Below are 21,262 nucleotides of genomic sequence, written 5' to 3'. Positions count from 1 at the left end.
TTTTCAGTAATGCCAATGCACCCAATGAAGCACTGCGGAAGTTCAGTCACTGTTCCGCAGAGCAAGCTCTCACAGACAACACCGGATCATAACAGCGAAAGATGCTTTTGTGATACTGGTTGAGGGCTAAAAGGGCAGCAGGGCTCTTCTTGAAAATAGTGCCCGAGAATCTTATGCATCTAAGCAGGTGTGTATTTTAGTCTCTCATCCGACAGATGGCATCTCCAGCAGCACAACTCTCTTTATTTCTGCACTGAGTTACAGCCTAGATTTTTGTGCTCAAATTCCAAAGTGAAACCTGGACACAGCTAATGCTGCTGTTACTTGATCGTGTATTCCACAGTTTCACAACAGGTTTGTCGCATGCATTTTTCTGCTTCAACTGAAATTCCTTTACGTGTGTGTCTTGGTGAAGACTGAGAGATGAACTGATGGAATATTTGAATTGAGATAGCGATTCGAATGGATCGATATAAATAATTCCTCCTGGTAGGTGAATCAATAACAGGTGGCTGTCCTGCTGTTTGTTTTCAGTAGTTTCTGTTTTTAATGTTTTGCTTTCTATATAGCAGCTTCCTGACAACATGCAAGTTACCTCAGGGGCACAATTGCTTCCCTGAACTCTTCTTGCGCTAAAGAGGTGCATTTCCACACACCCCTTTTACAAAGTGCCATTTCTGAACACTCTGTCATGAGCCAGGGGCTTTCAAAAGACTTTTCGCTCGCGGCCAATCTGTCGCAATCGTTTCTTAATTGGACGAGAAACTTCCATTCGTTTCATTCAGATAATTTATGAGAAAAATCGGAACAGGTGCTGTTCGCTTCACCCTCGCAGCCTGCTGGCACAACATGCACGCACCCCCAATGCTTTCCAAAAGAGCGAACCAGTTCTCAAGAAAAAATGCAGTTTCTCAGTTAGCACTGATCATATTTCTCGATTTCCGATAAAATGTTGTGAGCAATGTCCTTTCACGTTGAACACAGGTTTCGCAGTGCTTGTCAGGCGGTTGCACGTATCGAACATATCGATAGGTTTCAAAGCTCAGAGAGAGTTGGCGGGTCATACTTTCGAAAGGGTGCGCCCTATAAGCTAGCTGCAGCGAGCGAGGCATACGAGTATGTAGTGCCGTGATCGTATAGTGGTTAGTACTCTGCGTTGTGGCCGCAGCAACCTCGGTTCGAATCCGAGTCACGGCAGGGCATAATGCTTATTTTTGCATCCCTGTGACAGCTGCTATAAACTATGAGTCAATTTCAATTGCATGAAGACATGCTTTTTGTAATAAGTTTTGAAAATGTATTAAGTACTTCAGAACCCAGTCCTCTCTTTTGCCTGTTCTTGATGGTCCAGAATTCGACCCCACATCTTTTCAGAGATTCTTCTCCCCATCAAAATCACTAACCTCATTTATTCCACCCCCCCCCCCCTTCCCCACCCCCCCCGTCACTTACATTGTAACTTTGCTGAGGCATTTCCTCATTTTACACTCATTGTCAATATTTCCGCCGTTAGGTTTGCTCTGCTACCTTCACTGTTGCTGGGAGCACATGTCAAAATCTCACTAAAACTGCCTAGAACCCTATGGCAATATTTAGACCTGGTTGGCCGCCGGACGGACAATTGCTGGGAAAGTAGGATTACATATCGGAAGTGCAGCGACTCGATTGCACGCGGCATTTTCGTGTGAATCCGATGATTCCGTCAAAGGAAAATGGGTTAAAGAAAAAGAGCCGGAGGTTTATGTGCACAGCTGTTGACCTGTGTAAGAGAAGGGTTGACAAGCTAGTGCGGGCAATGAAATTATATATTTTTTAAAAACATCCCGAATTCATCTTACCAGTTAATATTAACGATTGGAAAAAAATGTTACCAGTTTGAAAATACAGCTAACTGTGCAAAGGATCGAATCGAACTGGTTGCTCCTCAGGGGAATCCCCGTGGCTCACAACGCCGAGATCGGGAATGGGAGACTTTAAAGCGGGTGTGTGGAAATGTAACGAAAGCAATTGTGTTGTGGAGTTCAGTTGCGTGTTGTCAGGGAAGCTGTTGTAGATGAAGAGCAATATTCATAACAGTCTTCTGGAGGCACTCAGCAGAACAGACAGCAGATGTTAATTCACCTACTAGAAAATATTCCTTTTATCGCTCCTGACTAATTCTTTAACATGTTTAACTCCTCGATCCGTTGATAGCTCAACCTTCATCTGGACTGTGCAGTAAAAGAATTTGAGGTTAAGCAGTAACATCATATTCGGAAAACCGGTCACGGAATTGCGAAATGCCCTAGCAAGGTGCAGTAGATGTGGCTCACCTGGAAACTCATCGTACATGACAAGATTTCAGGTCTCACTCCAGTGTTTTAACACAATAATCAAGGTTGGGCCTCAGGGCATGATGAGGGAGGGCTGTGCTGCACGGTTGCTCCTTACTCAGAGGGCATTTTGAGAGTCAACCGCATTGGTCTGGAATCACATGGAGGAGTGCTGATGGTGGTGGTGCTGGCCAAATGAGGTAACATCAAGGGTAGAAAGCAGAATGTGATAATAGCCGCGCAAGGGTAAGCACTCTGGAGAGAACAACATGAGCAAATGACAGATGGGTCTGAGGTAGGGGAGTGAGGCGGGGGGAGGGGACGGTTGGGGGAGAAAAGATTGAAAAAAGGCTAAATGGTGGGAATAAAACAATGAATAAAAATGAAAATCAATTTGAAAATATTAAGAACAAAAATAAGTGGGAAAATAAACAAATAAAATTTTTAAAATAAAAATGAATATTAAACAAAGGTGATTAAAAAATGGGTGAGGATGGAGGACAGAGTTGATGGTCTGAAGTTGTTGAAATCAGTATTAAGTCCGGAAGGCTGTTACGTGCCTAAACGGAAAATGCGGTGCTGCTCCTCCAATTTGCGTTGAGATTCACTGGAACATTGCAGCAGGGCAAGGGCAGACATGTGGGCCTGAGAGGAGGATGATGTGTTGAAATGGCACCACCATCAACACTCCTTTGAACTTTTGTTAAACGAAGTGATTTGTGTGTCGCTCTAGTCGCGCAATCGGTTAGCATCTAGTCCTGAAATAACAGTACATTTTCGTGTGAAATGCCGAGGTCGTGAGTTCAAGCATCGCTTTAACCGTTCTCTAGTGGTTAGGGTACGCTTGCGATGTCGCGACCCGGGTTCCATTCCCGGTTTAAAAAGCGTGTTTTTAGCCGCCGTAGATTTAAGGTAAGGGGAGGGGATGTGAGCAACATTTTTTTTTCACTCAGAGTGTGGTTGGAGTCTGGAACTCGCTACTGAAAGGTCCTAGAGGCAGAAACCCTCATTACATTTAAGAAGTGTTTGGATGTGCACTTGCGATGCCATGACCTAGTGCTGGAAAATGGTAGGAGAATAATTAGGTACTTGTTTGGCTGGCGCAGACTCGCTGAGCCGAAGGGCCTTTTTCTGTGCTGTAAACCTCTATGACTTTAGGACTATGAATCGTTAACCCTGTCTTTCTCTCCACAGATGCTGACAGACCTGCTGAGTTTTTGCTGTATTTTTTGTTTTTGAATGCGAGTCGCGGTAGGGATAATTTCTCACTTTTTCACCCCCGTGACAGCTGCTATGAGTCGATCTGAAGTGCATGAAGACATGCTTTTTGGTAATCAAAACCTATTTATTACTTCAGAGCTCAACCCCCTCTTTTGTCTGTGCTTGATGGTATTAATCCCACATCTTCTCGAAGATTCTTCTCCCTTTCAGTCTCACTAACCTCCTTTACTTCCCTCCTTCAGTTTCATTGTAACTTTGTTGAGGCATTGTTTCATCTAACACTCATTTTCAAATTCACCGATGTTAAGTTTGCTCTGCTACATTCACTGTTAATGGAAGTGCATCAGATGGAAGTTAATATTATCGACTGAAAAAAGTGAAACAAACTTGGAAAGACCGATAGTTGTGTAAAAGGATCGATTTCGAGCTGGTTGCCCCTGGCTGCCCGTGACTCCGGACGCAGGCATCGGGAACAGCAGGTACATGGAAATCTGGGGAGGTCTTGTGTTCGAGAAAGGGAATGTCCTCTTGAGTTAAGCTGCGTGTTGTCAGGGACGCTGTTGTAGTGAAAGCGCAATAATAAAAAACAAACTGCTAGAGGCACTCAGCAGAACAGGCACAATTAGTTAATTCACCTACCAGAAGAAATTGCTTTTATCGTCTCTGTCGAATTCATTCAACATTTCTACGTCTTCGATTCGTTCATACCGCAATCTTCCTCTGGAATCAGTCCTAATCGAATTTGAGGTGAAGCAGTAAAATGATATATGGAAAACCGGTCGCGAAATCGTGAAATGCCCAAGCATGCAGCACATGTGGCTCACCTGGTAGCTCATGGCAGATGTTAAGATTTCAGGTCTCACTCCAGTGTTTTAACGCAATAATCAAGGCAGGGCTTCAGGGCACGATGAGGGAGTGCTGTGTTGCACGGTTGCACCGAGAGCATTTTGAGAGTCAACCGCATTAGTCTGGAATCACACGGAGGTCAGACTCGGATAATGATCGCAATTTCCTTCCCTATTAGTGAGCTTCATGGTTGTTGCAATAACCAGCAATGGTTGCATGGTCTTCAGACTTTCAATTCCAGGTTTCAATTGAATTCAAATTTCGCCACATGCCATGGTGGGATTCGAACTCAAGTCCCCAGATGATCATCCTGGGTTTTCTAAATTACTAGTCCAGTGACAGTACCACTATGCCTCCGCAAAAATTGCATTAAAAATGAGCGATGGCCTCATTGAAGGGTGGAACAAAGACAAGCGCTGAATGTCCTCCTCCTGTTGCTCTGCCCCTGCTGGCAGCGCAGGCACCATCGCCCTCAGCCACTGCGAACTCGCAGAGTCTGAGGTCTCGGGGTCACCTGTCGGGTTCACAATGTCAGAGCCGCCGTCGGAACTGCTGCTCGAGCGCCTTGTGTCCCTGCCACCTGAAGCCGAGTCGCTAGATTCAAAACTGAGTCAAGGTTAGAAGAAATCTTCAGGGTAGAACGAAAAAGACGGGGCCAATCTGGGCGAACCGTTCATTCATGCCAGAGAAATGTGATGGATTGGAAACAAAGTGGATTTCGGACCAGCGTCTCCAAGCTAATCTCATCTGTGACACTCTTGGAGCTCTCTCTGACTTTGCGCAGGTTGCAGGTCTTAAAAATGAATTTGAATATAGTCACGCTTTGTGACGGCCGATAGTCGTAAGAAATGATACTTCATCCAATAAAGCACTGCAGTGCAGTCCCTGTTGCTCACAGCAAGCTTCCACAAAGAACACTTGTGAATGACCGAACAGTCTTGTACTGTGATGCTGGTTGAGTCTGTGAGTGTATTTGGCTACGCGGGCGGGTTTTAGGGTGGCGGGGGTTTGGAATTTAAAGGTCATTCCGGATTTGCGGTCTCCAAATTAATCTTTCCTCTGAATATTTAGATACCACTCCCCCTTCTTACGCGGGGCTTTTAAAAGAGACTTGAAGCGAATGACGCTTTGAGAAGTCCTGTGGTTGTCAGTAATGCCAATGCACCCAATGAAGCACTGCGGAGCTTCAGTTACTGTTCCGCAGAGCAAGCTCTCACAGACAACACCGGATCATATCAGGGAAAGCTGCTTTTGTGATGCTGATTGAGGGCTAACAGGAAAGCAGTGCCCCTGCTCTTCTTGAAAATAGTGCCCGGGAATCTTATGCATCTAAGCAGGTGTGCATTATAGTGTCTCATCCGAAAGATGGCATCTCCAGCAGCATAACTCTCTTTCATTCTGCACTGAGTTACAGCCTAGATTTTTGTGCTCAAATTCCAAAGTGAGACCTGAGCACTTGTGATCCACAGGGGGCGCTAAGTCAGCTAATGCGGCTGTTACTTGATCGTGTATTTCACAGTTTCACAACCGGTTTATCGCATGCATTTTTGTGCTTCATTTACGTGTGTGTCTAGATGAAGACTGAGAGATGAACTGATGGAACATTTGAATTGAGAAAGCGATTCGAATGGATCGATATAAATAATTCCTCCTGGTAGGTGAATCAACAGCTGGTGGCTGCTCTGGGGTACGTTTTCAGTAGTTTCTGTTTTTAATGTTTTGCTTTCTATATAGCAGCTTCTTGACAACACGCAAGTTACCTCAGGGGCATAATTGCTTCCCTGAACTCTTCTTGCGCTAAAGAGGTGTATTTCCACACACCCCTTTTACAATCTGCCATTTTTGAACACTCTGGCATGAGCCAGGGGCTTTCAAAAGACATTTCGCTCGGGGCCAATCTGTCGCAATCGTTTCTTAATTGGACGACAAACTTCCATCCGTTTCATTCACATATTTTATAAGAAAAATCGGAACAAGTCGCTTCACCATGCACCCCCACTGCTTTCCAAAAGAGCGAACCACCAGTTATCAAGAAAAAACGCAGTTTCTCAGTTAGCACTCATCATATTTCTCGATTTCCAATACAATGTTGTGTGCAATCTCTTTTCAAGTTGAACATTGGTTTCGCAGTGCTTGTCAGGAGGTCGCACGTATCGAATATATCGATAAGTTTCAAAGCGCAGATCTCAACTGGTGGGTCATATTTTCGAATGGGTGCGCCCTATAAACTAGCTGCAGCGCAAGGCACACGCAGCAGTTGGCGTGTGGTGCCGTGATCGTATAGTGGTTAGTACTCTGCGTTGTGGCCGCAGCAACCTCGGTTCGAATCCGAGTCACGGCAGGCTTTAATATTTGTCTTTGCATCCCTGTGACAGCTGCTAAAAACTATGAGTCAATTTCAGTTGCATGAAGGCGTGCTTTTTGGTAATGAAAACTTTATTACTTCAGAACCCAGCCCTCTCTTTAGCCTGTTCTTGATGGTCCAGAATTCGACCCCACATCCTTTCAGAGATTCTTCTCCCCATCAAAATCACTAACCTCATTTACTTCCCTCCTTCATTAACATTGTAACTTTGCTGAGACATTTCCTCATTTAACACTCATTTTCAATATTTCCGTCGTTAAGTTTGCTCTGATACCTTCACTGTTGCTAGGAGCACATGTCAAAATCTCACCAAAGCTGCCTTGAACCCTATGGTGATATTTAGACCTGATTGACCGCCGGACGGACAATTGCTGGTCAAAAGTAGGATTACATTTCGGAGGTGCAGCCACTCGATTGCACGCGACATTTTCGTGTGAATCCGATGATTCCGTCAACGTAAAATTGGGGGGGGAAACGGAGGTGTGCGTGTACAGCAGTTGACCTGTGTGAGAGAAGTTTTGACAAGCGAGTGAGGCCAGTGAAGTGATAAAAAAAAACATCCGAAATCATCTTAGCAGTTAATATTCGCGATTGGAAAAAAATGTAACAAGCTTGAAAATACAGCTAATTGTGCAAAGGATCGATTACAACTGGTTGCCCCTCAGGTGAATGCCCGTGGCTCAGGACGCCGAGATCGGGAATGGCAGACTATAAAGTGGGTGTGTGGAAATGTAAAGACGCCTTGTGTGTGAGCACAGCTCAAGAAAGCAGATCTGTTGTGGAGTTCATTTGCGTGTTATCAGGGAAGTTGTTGTCGTGAAAGCGCAATACTAAAAACAAACTGCTGGAGGCACTCAGCATAACAGGCCACATTTGTTAATTCACCTAGCAGGAATAAAAATGCTTTTATCGCTCATGCTGAATCCCTTTAACATTTCTAACTCTTCGATCTGTTGATATCTCAATCTTCATTTGGACTGCGTAATAAACGATTTTGTGGTGAAGCAGTAAAATGATATTCGGAAAACCGGCCGTGAAATTGTGAAATAAACCAGCAAGTTGCAGCAGGGGTGGCGCACCTGGTAGCTCATGGTAAATGGCAAGATTTCAGGTCTCACTCCAGTGTTTGAACGAAAAAATCTAGACTGGGGCTCAGGGCAGGTATGACTGAGTGCTGTACTGTTGGAGGCGCGGTTTTCAGATGAGGCTTTAAAATTCCTGCTCGTCTGGATGCAAAATATTCCCGAGCACTATTTTCAAAATGTGGGGGGCGTTTTCTCTGCTGTCCAGTTAGGCCTAAGCCAACATCACAAAAGCAGCTTGCCCGGTTATGATCCTGTGTTGTCTGTGAGAGCTTGCTGTGCGGGACAGTGACCGAACTTCCTCAGTGCTTGATTAGGTGTATTGTCATTGCTGACAACCACAGGACCCCTCAAATCGTCATTACATTCACGTCTTTCTTTTATAATCCCAGCGCAAGAAAGGAGAGGCGTCAAATAGATTCAGAGGAAATAATAACTTGGAGACCGCTGGTCCGGAATGAACTTTAAATTCCAAACCCCCACCACCCCAAACTCCCGCCCACACCGTCAAATATACGACAGACTTCGATTGACCACTTCACATATTCATGTTTTTCAAAGGCCAAAGTTGGAGCCTTAACTGTAGAATAAATTATCTGCTCTGTGATTGAGTTTAATCGCGGCCTTTAATCTCTATTGCTGAATGCTCAAATCTAATGTGTTCAGAACATCTGAAAGACCGGATGGTTTAGATTACTTTAATGATGGCTGCGACTTTTGTTTCGATCTTAGAAATTAGCAGCAAATTGAACAACATGAAAGGATCTAAAAAGACATTACACTCCACAATGCAGGATCAGCACTTTCAGAAAGACCCAAACCATTTCAAGTTCCTCTATACTGTCAAACATCTATCACGCGCTAACTAACATCGCCCCTAGAGCTGGACAACTGGAGGTAATTCAGCTGGTTTCATAGTGACAGTGGAACTAAATTTACTTTGATTGTGTGGGTGCGAACAGGGGTTACACGGCAGTGTGCAGCAGTAATTATTTTAGTGAGCAACCAATGCTGAAATCGATTCCTTGGTGAAGGTGCTTTGCATTGTTCGTTGAATGTTTGCATTTCCCTTTTGGAAGAAACCATGGAATCTACTTTCGCCGCCCTGTTTCAGATCCTAACACCTTGCTGACGAAATAAAGGAATCTCCTTGGCCCTGCGTTTAATTATTTTTCATTTTTTTTACCAGCGGTTCAAGAATGCAGATTACCACCTCCTCCTCAAGCAGGTGCAATAAATGCTGACGTATCCAGCGACGTTCACATCCTGTAAATGATTGGAATAAATTTCTTCAATGATGGTTGTCTGCTTTTGCTCGTCTTGTCACTGAAAACAGTTGTTTCCCTGGTCGCCGAGTCAATTTAATCCACCCACTTCCTCGACGTGTCGGCGAGCGAATAGAATTTCGTCTTTATTAGGGTTAGGGTGCCCATGAGCAAATAGACCAAACAGAACGATGAAAGAAAAATGCATGTCTGGAATGAAGATTTTCAAGAAATATTGTGAATAGGGGGAAAACAGTAGGATTGGCAGCATTGATGCAGAATGATATTACAGAGTTGGACTTGGAGAATTGGCTTGTTGGGCCGATAATGTTAGCAAAGAAGATTCAGGATTTTCGCCCAAGTCAGGTTGGTTGTTGTTAGGATGGAAGCTTACAGGTGGTGATGCTCCCAGGCATATGTTGCCCTTGTATTTCTCGTTGATAGAGCTCGCGATTTCGGTAGGTGGCATGGACACAGGATTGAGCCAATTAGATCGCTCTTTCAGAGAGTTAGTACAAGCACAATTGGCCCACTGGTCTCTACCTGTACTCTATCATTCTATAATCCTGTACAGTTTGGAGATCCAGCCCACAGCCTGACTGACTTGGTGGCGGCAGGGGAAGTGCAACTGAGCTCAGCTCGCTCGCCAGGCATAGAGAGGGGGGCAATCCTGCAGGAGGCCCCAGGTAGCTGGTCTCTGTTCTCCCCTCTCGTCCTGAATCTGTACAAGTTTGCCAGCAAAAGGGGGTAAGGAGCAAAGGCATTTAGATGGAGTTGGATCAAAGGTCAACCATGATCCCATTCAAAGGTAGAACAAACACGAGGATCTGAATGTCCTCCAACTTTTCCAGCGCCCCTGCTCACGTCACCGCTCTCAACCACTGTGAGTCCACAGAGCCCGAGGTCACTGGGTTAACGCCGCCCCCGTCGGGACGTGCAGTGGGACGAGGTGCCACTCCGGCCGCCCTCTGCACCTGCCCGCCGATTGCTTGAACGCTACCACCGATTCTCAACTGGGTCTAGGTTAAAGACAAATCTTCTGGACAGAGATAAAAGATCGCCGGTAATCTGAATTATTTGAATTTGATTCATTACAGAACAATGTGCTGGGATGGATATAAAGTAGATTCTGCCCCAGTGTCTCCAAGTTAATCTTAACTCAAACTCTCTTCGATACCTTTCTGTCCCGCTGCAGGTCGGAAAAGAAGGATTTGAATGTAATGGCGCTTGGGTTCCTCTGGTGTTCACGATAAATGTTAATACAGCCAATAAATTAGTGCTGAATTCAGTCACCATTGCGCAGAGCAATCTCCCAAAAACAGTACGTGACAATGACCGGATAATATTCCTTGGCGATGCCGGTTGAGGGCTATCAGGAGAGCACGGAAATCTCCCCTGGTCTTTTTTTTCATAGTAGTGCAGACATTTTAAAATAGAACGCATTTCCAATAGTAGGACACTCACTCATCACTGCGTCCCAGCCTTGGTTTCTGTGTTCAAACCCGAGAGTGAGACGTGAACCCGAGATCTAGTATATATTGCTAGTTTCGAAGAGCCGATGTTGAGATGCGACATGTATTCCCAACAACAGCTAAGGCAGCATAACAAGCATAATGGCGGAAATATTGAATGTAAGCGTTAGGTTAGACAATGCAGCAGCAAAGTGACAATGAAATTGCTGGAGGAATAAAGGAAGGTTAGTGACTGTGGGACGGAGAATAATCTCCGAGAGTGTTTGAATACTGGAACATCAAGCACAGGCGCGTGAGTTTCACAGGATTAAGTAGGGTTTCATCACCAAAAAAACTAGCTTTCATGTAATAAAGATTGATTGCTGACGTTTTTCAGCAGGTTTCACAGGGAGTAAAATGTTGAGGTTCATCTTGCTGTGACTCGGAGCTCAAACGAGGTTACTGGGCCAAAATATAAGACTACTAACCACTGTGCGATCACGGTGCCGCGCATCGGCTGCTGCATTCGTTCTTTCCTGCAGCTAGGTTCCTGAGACCACTGCCTCGAAGAGATGGGCCACCAATCTATATTTGTGCTTTGAAACCAGCCTATGCTTCTGTGAGACCACCTGACAAGCACTGCGAAAGCAGGCTTCGACCTGTAAGCAGATTGTTTAAGGCATTTCGTTGGAAATATAGTGATTCAAGCCCATCCTGACTGAGGAACTATGTTTTGTTTCGATAACAGTTCGGGCCGAAAGGACCAACTTCGATAAACAGAATTAGAAGAGAATGAAGGGTAAACTGCTTATCCATAGTGACATGGATTTGCCTGCAGTGGGTGGGATCAGGCCAATTCCGTGTAGCCACCAGAAATGTTTCATATTTAGCTTTCAGGTATTTGGCCGTTGTAATTTCTGTGGCGCAATCGGTTAGCGCGTTCAGCTATTAATTAATTGGCTGGTGTTTCAGTCCCACCCACTGACCAATCTGTTTATGCTCCCGGTAGGACTTTGGGATATGTCACCCCTTAGCTAAGTTGTTTACTGATAAGGTCACGCCTCGATATGTTATTAATATTCTTTTCAAATGCAATCAGAAGAAAATGATTTGCCATGTATCTGCGTCCAACTTGTCCGAATTGCGTAAGTAGAAATGCAAAATGCTGGAAATCTGAAATAAGAAAAAGCAAATATAGAGAAAATCAGCATGTGCGCCTGTGGAGAGAAACAGAGCTAACGTTTCAGGTCAGTGACCTGTCGTCAGAACTGAAGAAAGATAGGAATATAAGGGATTTTAAACCAGCTGTACGCTGGAAGGTGCAGGAATGACAAAAGGCAAGGTCTGTGATACGGTGGAGTGTAGGGGAGATTAAATAACAAAAGAGTGCCAAGGTGCAGCAGCCAAGGAGAATGTTAATGGATTTTCTTCCTGAACACTTGCCCTGACATGAAACCGACTAGGTGTTGACGTCGTGTCTACCATTTTCACCTGACGCTGAAAAGAGCCCTGGTCACTTGACATACAAAACGAACGCAATGAATTATTGTTTTTTTTTTAATGGCGTGAACGCAATTATTATTTGTCTGGCAGATTATGTTTAGTTATATTAATTCCCTGAACCAGAACACACCGTGGTCCGTGGTGGTGAAAGGGTGGAATACTAACCACTCGACTCACAAGCAACGGTAGCGATTGCTGTTCTAATTCAACTAACAATGTTCATTTGGATATGATTTTCACTTCTTGTGCTGCATATAAACGCATGTTGTGACTTGTTGGTTTACTCGGATTTGCATTCTTTATTCGTTTATTCGGCTGAATTCTTCGACTTTATTTAGAACTTTTTTTTTGGCATATTTATTTCTCTCTTATTTTCAATTACTCCTAAATACAATTATACACAACACAGGTACACCTAAATACATTGAAAAACAGACAGAAATGCATATTTACTCATAACTAACATACTTATACACCCATAATCCGTTTTAAAGAATCATAATTTAAATCATAAATACTTCTATATTTTTGAACCTGGCGCAATTCAATCCCAAGATGCCACAATAGAGACGCTAAAGGTGCGATAGAAAAACAAGTTTTTGTCGTTAAAAACGCTAAAAGAACTCATTTGTGTACCTCCAGTATTCCCGTATCCATTCTGTAACTTACATTTGCGAGACTACCAATAGATAAGAATGTTGTGTTCTATAGAGTGGATCAAGAGATACTATTTCTTAGATAAGAAGAACAAAAAGCGCTGGAATAACTCAGCAGGAAAAGCTGCATCTGTGGACAGACCCAGGGTTAACGTTTCAGGTCCATAAACTTTCAACAGCACTGAAGAAAGTCAGGAACCTAAGAGTTTTGAAGGCAGTGGAAGGGAAGAGGAGACAAGAAGAACGAATTTGAAGGACAGTGACGGGGTGGAGGCCAGGGGAAAGTAAATTACAAAAGACATTATGATGCAACACCCAAAATGAGTGGCAATGGAGATCATAAAGAAACAAAAGTTGTGTCAAAATGAGGTGTGACTTGTTACATTAAACCACCTGAATGCAACATGAAGGGGTGAAGAAGGATGCCAGGCAAGATCGACGGAGAAGAAACAAAAAAAAAACCACATAGAATAAGATGAAGGCAGAGGCTGTGAACTAACGTTTTTGAGTGCAGAATGTTGAGTGCAGAACGCTGTAGAGTGTCGAGCATGAAGATAAATCACTGCTCATTGAGCTTCCTTTACAGGACACCGTAGCAGGCTATAGACAGCAAGATAAGCATGGAAGGAAGGTGGAGAATTAAAATGACTTGCAATCCGAAGCAAAACAATCACTCATTCTGCATTTGTGCTCTCCTGTGTAGACTAGACCACATCTTGGGCAGCATGTACAGTATAATAAATTGAAAGGAGTGCAAATAAATCACTGTTTACCTTGGAAGGAGTGTTTGGGCCTTGTTTCCCGATTTCTAATCCTAAATAACTGAAATGATTTTCTGGCCATATTCCGAGATTTTTACAAATGGAGAACAAGACCTCTCGTCTCACCTACACTTTTGAAAAACTTCCCATTTATTGTGCACTCTTTCCACTTTAGTCCTGCCTAAGTGCATCATTTCATACTTACCCACATTGAATTTTAGCTAATTCTCAACATGCTGCTTAGTTTGTGATTTCCACCTCCTTGAGCTCTTGCTTGGGGCTGGTGATTGAGGTCAGGACTGTTTCCATGTCGCTTCATCTCCTCAGTGCCCAAAATTCTAACAACCTCAGCTTTAAATAAACTCATGCCCTGTGTACTCAGAGCTCTCTACGATAGAGAATTTCAAGAGTTCAGAAATCTCTGAATGAAGAAATTCCCCCTCATCTTTCATTATCCTAAATTCCAGTGAAGAGGCCCTTTTTGCTCAATTTGTTGCTTGTAGATCCGCCTTATCATCCCGAGAATGAATCCACGGAGCTTTCAATACACCACCTCTGATGCAAGCATTTCCTTCACCGGGTAAGACCATTATTGCGGTGAACCGGAAAAAATTGCAACAATTCGTTAATCATAAATTCCAACTTGCTTGCAATGAAGTCTGACACAATATTTGCCTTCTGAATTGCTTTCTATCCTTGGATTAGGAGTTTGTCTGAATTCTGCACCATTAGATTCAAATTCGTTTCAACACAGTCGGTTATTATTCTCTCTCCTGACCATTGTTTTTTTTGTTTTCAACACCATCCTTTACTTCAGTAAATTATTCAGTTTTCTTTCTCGCGCTCTTCATCTGCCAAGCTCGCTGCTATCCGCTGACGATTACTGTAATTTCGAGGACTCATAATGATTGCTCGTCCGCGGTGCGGTGGCCAAGTGGTAAGGCGTTGGTCTCGTAAACCAAAGATCGCGGGTTCGACTCCCGTCCGTACCTTCTACAAATATGTAGAAATCCTCTTTCAAAATTCCCTAGGTCTCTTTCGAAAGATGTGTTGTAAGCAAGTTTTCCTTTAGACAAAGTAAGATTTCTAACTTTTGATGAAATACAGAACATCACGAACTGCCAAGTCCTGGCTCAAGAATACAGCTCATTTTTCACAATCTGATCAAGGTTAGCAAAACAAGGAACTATCATTTTCCATTAACTGTCCTTTTGAACCAAGCGGTTATCTTTAAATATGGAATTTAAGACCAAATAAATTAGCCTAACAATGGCCGGAATCAATTAATGAACTAACGAAGCCTCACCTGACAATATTGTGATATTCATGTAAAGGATAAAACCAGGGTCTTAGAGAAGAGCTACTGCTCGCCATATTCTGGTCAAGAATACCTATCAACAAAGAGATACCAAGATTATTATGATTCTGCAGCCTGACCAACCATCGGAAGTTGTAAAGTCTGTTTTTGGATTTGATAAGTATACTTCTTATATTTTAACTCTGTATTGATTAATATACTTTTGAACAAACTTATTTTTAATTTGCCTCCTGAGAACATTGTCCCACCTCGAGTTTTTAATTGATGTTTCGAGTCCTCATGACCTTCAACAGAACTGAGTAATATTAGGAGAGGGGTAAAATATAAGCTGGTTTAAGGTGGGGGTGGGGGGTGGGGGAGGAGAGATAAGTTGGGGGGATGGTTGTAGGGACAAGCAAGCAGTGATAGGAGCAGATAATCAAAAGATGTCAAAGACAAAGGAACGAAGAGGTGTTAAAGGTGGTGATATTATCTAAGAGAATGTGCTAATTAAGAATGGATGGCAGGACACTCAAGGTACAGCTCTAGTGGGCGTGGGGTGGAAAGACTGACAGGGCATTACAGGTATAGATTTAAAAATAATGGAAATAGGTGGGAAAAGAAAAATCTATATAAATTATTGGAAAATACAAAAGGGAGGGGGAAGAAACGGAAAGGGGGTGGGGATGCAGGAGGGAGTTCAAGGTCTAAAGTTGTTGAATTCAATATTCAATAAAATTCAACAACTTTAGATCTTGAACTCCCTCCTCCATCCCCACCCCCTTTCCGTTTATTCCCCCTCCCTTTTGTTTTTTTCCAATAATTTATATAGATTTTTCTTTTCCCACCTATTTCCATTATTTTTAAATCTATACCTGTAATGCCCTGTCAGTCTTTCCACCCCACCCCCACTAGAGCTGTACCTTGAGTGTCCTGCCGTCCATTCTTAATTAGCTCATTCTCTTAGATAATATCACCACCTTCAACACCTCTTTGTTCCTTTGTCTGTGACATATTTTGATTATCTGCTCCTATCACTGCTTACTTGTCCCTACAACCACCACCACCCCCAACTTCTCTCCCCCCACCCCCACCTCCCCACCACCCCCCCACCCCCCCAACCTTAAACCAGCTTATATTTTACCCCTTTCCTAATATTACTCAGTTCTGTTGAAGAGTCATGAGGACTCGAAACGGCAATTCTTTTCTTCTCCGCCAATGCTGCCAGACCTGCTGAGTTTTTCCAGGTAATCCTGTTTTTGTTTTGGATTTCCAGCATCCGCAGTAGTTTTTTGTTTTTATCTCGAGTTTTTAATTCTTGTTCAGACCTCAAAGAGTTAAAATTAATTATTGATAGTTTGGGTTGATTCGGCTTTGAATATTTTATATTCACTGGTCGTGAAGTTGTGAAATACACGAGCAAGGTGCAGCAGATGTGTCTCCCTTTGATGCTCTCGGATGGATGAGAAGTCTATAGGTCTCACTCCAGTGTTTGAACGCAAAAATCAAGGCTGGGCCTCAGGGCAGGAATGAGCGATTTCTGTGCCGTTTGAGGCGCGATTTTCAGGTGAGGCGTTAAACCTCCTTCTCGGCTGGATTCAAAAGTTTCCCCCGCACAATTTTCAAATACACCAGGAGAGCGTTCCCTGCTGCCCTGTTCACCATCAAGCAGCATCACAAAAGCAAACTATGCGGTCATGATCCGGTGTTGGCTGTGAGAGTTTGCTGTGCGGAACAGTGACTGAACTTCAGCAGTGCTTTACTGACTGAATTGACATTGTTGACTACGAGAGGGCCTCTTAAAGAGTCATTACATTCATATCTTTCTTTTATAGACTCCCGAGTACAGAAGCGGAGGGGTATCAAAGAGAGCCAGGGTAAGAGAACGCGAGTCAGGGCTGAACTTTAAATACCACTCCCACTCCCCCAACTCCTGCCCACGCCGCCAAGTACAGAGATTACTCTCCACAGTACAGGGTCAGGCCTATGAGAAAGATCAACGACATAAGGCATTTCATGTACCTCTGCTGTTGTATATGCATTACGCGCTAATGCGCAACTAGAGTCAGACAACTGGCGGCAACCCTCATTTGCGCCCATGCTTTAGGTGGTGTCATACTGTCAGTGACACTAAGTTAATATTGATTGAGTCGTTTCCGACTGGGGTTACATGATAGTGTGGTAGTGTGCAGCGATATTTGCTTTAGCCCATGAGCAAGCAAAGCTGAGTAGATTACTTGGTGACGGTGCTCTGCATTGTTTCTAATAATTTTACACTTCCCTTTTGAAAGTGGCCACGGAATCTGCTTTCACCGTCCTGTCACGCACTTTTTCCAGATCACTCAAAGTCGCTGGCGAATGAAAGGAATCTGCTTCGCCCAGCTCCCAGCCCCTTCGTTTTATTTTTATTCGTTTTATTTGCCAATTATTGTGAACGATATTTGTCCACTTCTTTATCATTGAAAAGCCTTCCCCTGTTTTGAGTACCAATTTACTCCGCCTACTTCAACCACTAGACGACGATGGAATATAATTTCGCTCATATTACTTTTAAAGTTTCCATTTTTAAACGGAGCAAACATTGGAATCATGATGTGTTATTGGTAACAGGAACGTGGCTGACAAATACATGGCTTGGTATTACAAGTTCCTGGGATGATGTTTTTCAAGAAAGATTGTTTAGGGGATAAAAAGAGGAGAGTTGGCCGTATTCCTTGAGAATTATATTGCATTGTTGGAGAGCGAAAATTGCCTGGATGGGTCAATGCTGTTAGAGAGGGAGATCCAGAATTTTCACTCAGCCACCGTGAAGAAACTGTGATATCATTCCATGTCCGAATGGTAGCTGGACTGAAGGGACGCTTGCAAGCGGTTGTGTTCAAATACCTTCATTGCGTTTGTAATTCTAGATAATAAGATCGAGGGTTCGGAAGGCACTATTACATTATAGGTACAGGATTTGGACTAATAGATCGCACTGTCAGAGATCCAGCACAGGTACAATGTGCTGAATGGCCTCTTACAGTGTTTATCAATCTGTATTTTTGGGCGTCAGCACACAGACTTTTTGAGTTGAAGGCGGCAGAGGGCTCGCTCACTGGGCATTGAAAGGATAGAAATAGACAGGGAAATGCAGGAGGCTCCAGGAACACTGCCGTCCCGTTCTCTCCTTCTGCCAGAATTTGACATTTTCAGATGTTACACAGCAAAGGAGGTTAAGGGATTTATAGCAAAGGCAGGTGGTTGTAGATGGATCAAAGACTAGCTATGATCCCATTGAATAATGGAACAAACTCGAGCGCTGAATGCCCTCCCCCTGTTCCCCTGACCCTGTTGGCGCGCACGTCATCGCCCTCAGCCACTGTGGCCTCACAGAGTATGAGGTCTCGGGGTCACTGGTCGGGTTCACGGGGTCAAAGCCGGCGTCAGGGCCTGAAGTCGGTCCAGCTGCCGCTTGGGCGCCCTCTTCTGCTGAAGCAGTGTCGCCAGATTTAAAACTGAGTCAAGGTTGCAGTGAAATCTTCAAGATAGAGCGAAAAGGCAACGGGTGATCTGAAAGAGTTCAAAAGTTATTTCATACCAGAGAAATGTGGTAGGGTGGATACAATGTGGATTCCGGACTGGTGTCTCCAATTTAACCTTATCGGAGACACTCTTGGAGCTCACTTTCACCTTCCGCACGCTGCAGCTCTTTAAAATTGATTTGAATATAGTGACGCTTTGTGACGCTGGATAGTCGTTAGAAATGCTAATTCACTCAATAAAGCACTGCCCCGTTGCTCACAGCAAGCTGCCACAAAGGTCACTTGTGAATGACCGAACAGTTTGTTTATGTGATGTTGGTTGGGAGAACACAGGACGAAGGGGAAAATTTTCCTGCTCCTCTTGAAAATAGTGACCGGGAATCTAACTAGGTAGGCATTTTAATGTCTCAACCAAAACATGATACCTCCAGCTGCACAGCTCTCGTTCATTCTGCACTGACCACAGCCTGAAATGCTGTGTTTAAAACCAAAGCGAGACCTGGGCCCTTGTGAACCACAGAGAGCACCAAGTGAGCGAATGAGACTGTCACTTGATCGTATATTCCACAGTTACACAACCAGTTTACCGCATATATTTTCCTGCTTCAACTGAAATTCCTTTAGTTTTGTGCCCAGATGAAGACTGGGAGATGAACTGATCGAAGTGTTGAATTGTGAAAGCGATTCGAATGGGGCAATACAAATAATTCCTTCTACACAGCAGCTTTCCTGACAACACCAAGCTTACCTCAGGGGCACAATTCCTTTCCTGAACACAAGAGGTCTCTTTATATTTCCACCCACACCTTTTACGCTCTGCCATTTCCCAACACTGTCATGCGCCACGGACTTCCAAAAGGCTTTTCCCGCAGGAATTGCGGCCAATTTGTTGCAATCGTTTCTTAATTCGAAGCGGCTCTTCCATTCGATCCATTTTCATACTTCATAAGATAAACTCGGAAACAAGCACTGCTCGCTTCAGCGCCGCAGCCTGCCAGCTCAACACGCACACATCCCAACTGCTTTCCAAAAGAGCGAACTACTTATCAAAAAAATAATCGCAGTTCCTCAGTTTGCAATGATTATATTTCAAGATTTCCAAGAAACTGTTTTGAACTATCTGCTTTCATGTTGAACAATGGCTTCGCAGCGCTTTCTCAGGCTATCGCAAATATCAAAATGTATCGATAGGTTCAAAGCACAGGTATAAGTTGGGGGCAAGATATTCGAGAGGGTGTGCTCTACAAGCTGGTTGCAGGGAAAGATAATGCAGCAGTTGGTATGTGGTGCCATGATCGTATGATGGTTGCCGCTCTGCGTTGTGGCCCCAGCAATCTCGGTTAGAATCGGGGTCACGGCAATGATTCTTTCCTTCATTTTCATCCCTACGACAGCTGCTAAAAACAATGAGTCAACCTGAGTTGCATGAAGACATGCTTTTTGGAAATGAAAACCTATTAATTAATCCTGAACCCAGCCCTCTCTTTTGCCTGTGCTTAATTGTCCAGAATTCGACCACATCGTCTCAGATTCTTCTCCCTTTCAGAATCACTAACTCCCTTTACTTTCCTCCTTCATTCCCATTGCAACTTTACTGAGACATTGCCTCATCTGACACTCGTTCTCAATATTTCCGCCGTTAAGTTTGCTCTGCTACCTCCACTGCTGCGGGAAGCACAAGCCCCAATCTCACCAAAGCTGCCTCGAACCCTACGGCTTTGTTTAGATGTTTCCGCCCCCACCCCAACCCCCCCCCCCCCCCCCACCGGGAGGACAAGTGCAGGGAAAGTAAGATTGTCTTTCGGAAGTGCAGCCATTCGATTGCACGCGACATTTTCTGGTAAAACACAAAATGAAAAAAAAATGAAGATTGTGTGCGCAGCATTTGAGCTGTGTGAGCGATGGGCTGACAAGCGGGCGGTGAAATGGTAAAAGAAAGCCGAATTCATCGTATTCGTTAATATTAGCGATGGAAAAAATGGAACAAACTGGTAACAATGGTTAAACTAATTTGGCAGGGGGATGGGGTACAGAGTCGAGGTACCGTAGGGAGTGACGCGCAGCCAGATTTGGAAGAGAAACTAAGTCAGTCGGGAAAGCTAAGCAAATATAGACCTGTTAAGGCACAAGGGAATAATACAAGGCTGGATTGCATCGATTTTAACACAAGTAGTCCTAGAAGTGACATGGGTGAACTGAGGGCATTGATTAATACATGGGGATATGATATTGTTGCTATCACAGAGACACGGTTGAGGGAAGGGCAGAGCAGGCAGCTCAATATTCCAGGATATAGAATCTGCAGGCCTAACAAGAGAATGTAAAAGAGGAGGTGGCATTGCACTATTGATCAAGGAGTCAATTACTGCAGTAAAGAGGGATGATATCTGAGAAAGTTCCTCAAATGAAGCCAAATGGGTTGAACTGAAGAACAAAAAGGAGGCAATCACGTTGTTGGGAGTGTACTATAGGCCTCCAAACAGTCAGGGGGAGATAGAGTAGCAGATATATAGGCAAATCTCAGAGAAGTGTAAAAATACTAGGTTAATAATTGTAAGCCGTTTCAACTTTCCCCATATTAACTGGGATAGTCTTAGAATTAGAGGGGACGGAATTTTTATAGTGCATCCAGGAGAGATTTTTTGGTCCAGCAGTTAGAAAGTCCTACAGGAGAAGGGGCGGCACTGCAGCTAATATTAGGGAATGAAGCCGGGCAAGTGGTAGAAGTGTCAATGGGGGAGCATTTCGGGTATAGAGCCATTATTTTGGTTGATTTATGGTAGTTATGGTAAAGCACAAAAATGATCCAGAAATATTAGGAGAAAGACAATTTCAATATGATAAGACAGGATCTGGCCCACGTGCACTGTTAGCACCTATTTGTAGGAAAGTCTACATCAGACCTGTGGGAGTCATTCAAAAATGAAATAGTGAGAGTTCAGGGACAACATGTGTCACTAAACGTGAAGCGTAAGCCCA

General features: G+C 43.9%; 3 non-coding genes across 3 annotated transcripts; all 3 read left to right on the top strand.

The window, feature by feature from the left end:
- The first annotated feature begins 1,125 nt into the window (after positions 1-1,125).
- On the top strand, positions 1,126-1,197 carry trnah-gug (transfer RNA histidin (anticodon GUG)). The gene has a single exon. It is a non-coding gene; the product is annotated as a tRNA-His (tRNA).
- Positions 1,198-6,648: 5,451 nt separating this feature from the next.
- On the top strand, positions 6,649-6,720 carry trnah-gug (transfer RNA histidin (anticodon GUG)). The gene has a single exon. It is a non-coding gene; the product is annotated as a tRNA-His (tRNA).
- A 7,662-nt stretch (positions 6,721-14,382) lies between these two features.
- trnat-cgu (transfer RNA threonine (anticodon CGU)) lies at positions 14,383-14,454 on the top strand. Its single transcript has one exon. It is a non-coding gene; the product is annotated as a tRNA-Thr (tRNA).
- The last annotated feature ends 6,808 nt before the right edge of the window (positions 14,455-21,262 follow it).

The sequence above is a fragment of the Cetorhinus maximus genome, chromosome 21 (genome assembly GCF_964194155.1).
Source record: "Cetorhinus maximus chromosome 21, sCetMax3.hap1.1, whole genome shotgun sequence".
Lineage (NCBI taxonomy): Eukaryota > Metazoa > Chordata > Chondrichthyes > Lamniformes > Cetorhinidae > Cetorhinus > Cetorhinus maximus.
Note: the sequence above shows the minus strand (reverse complement) of the source record. Positions and strands in the feature narration are given on the sequence as shown.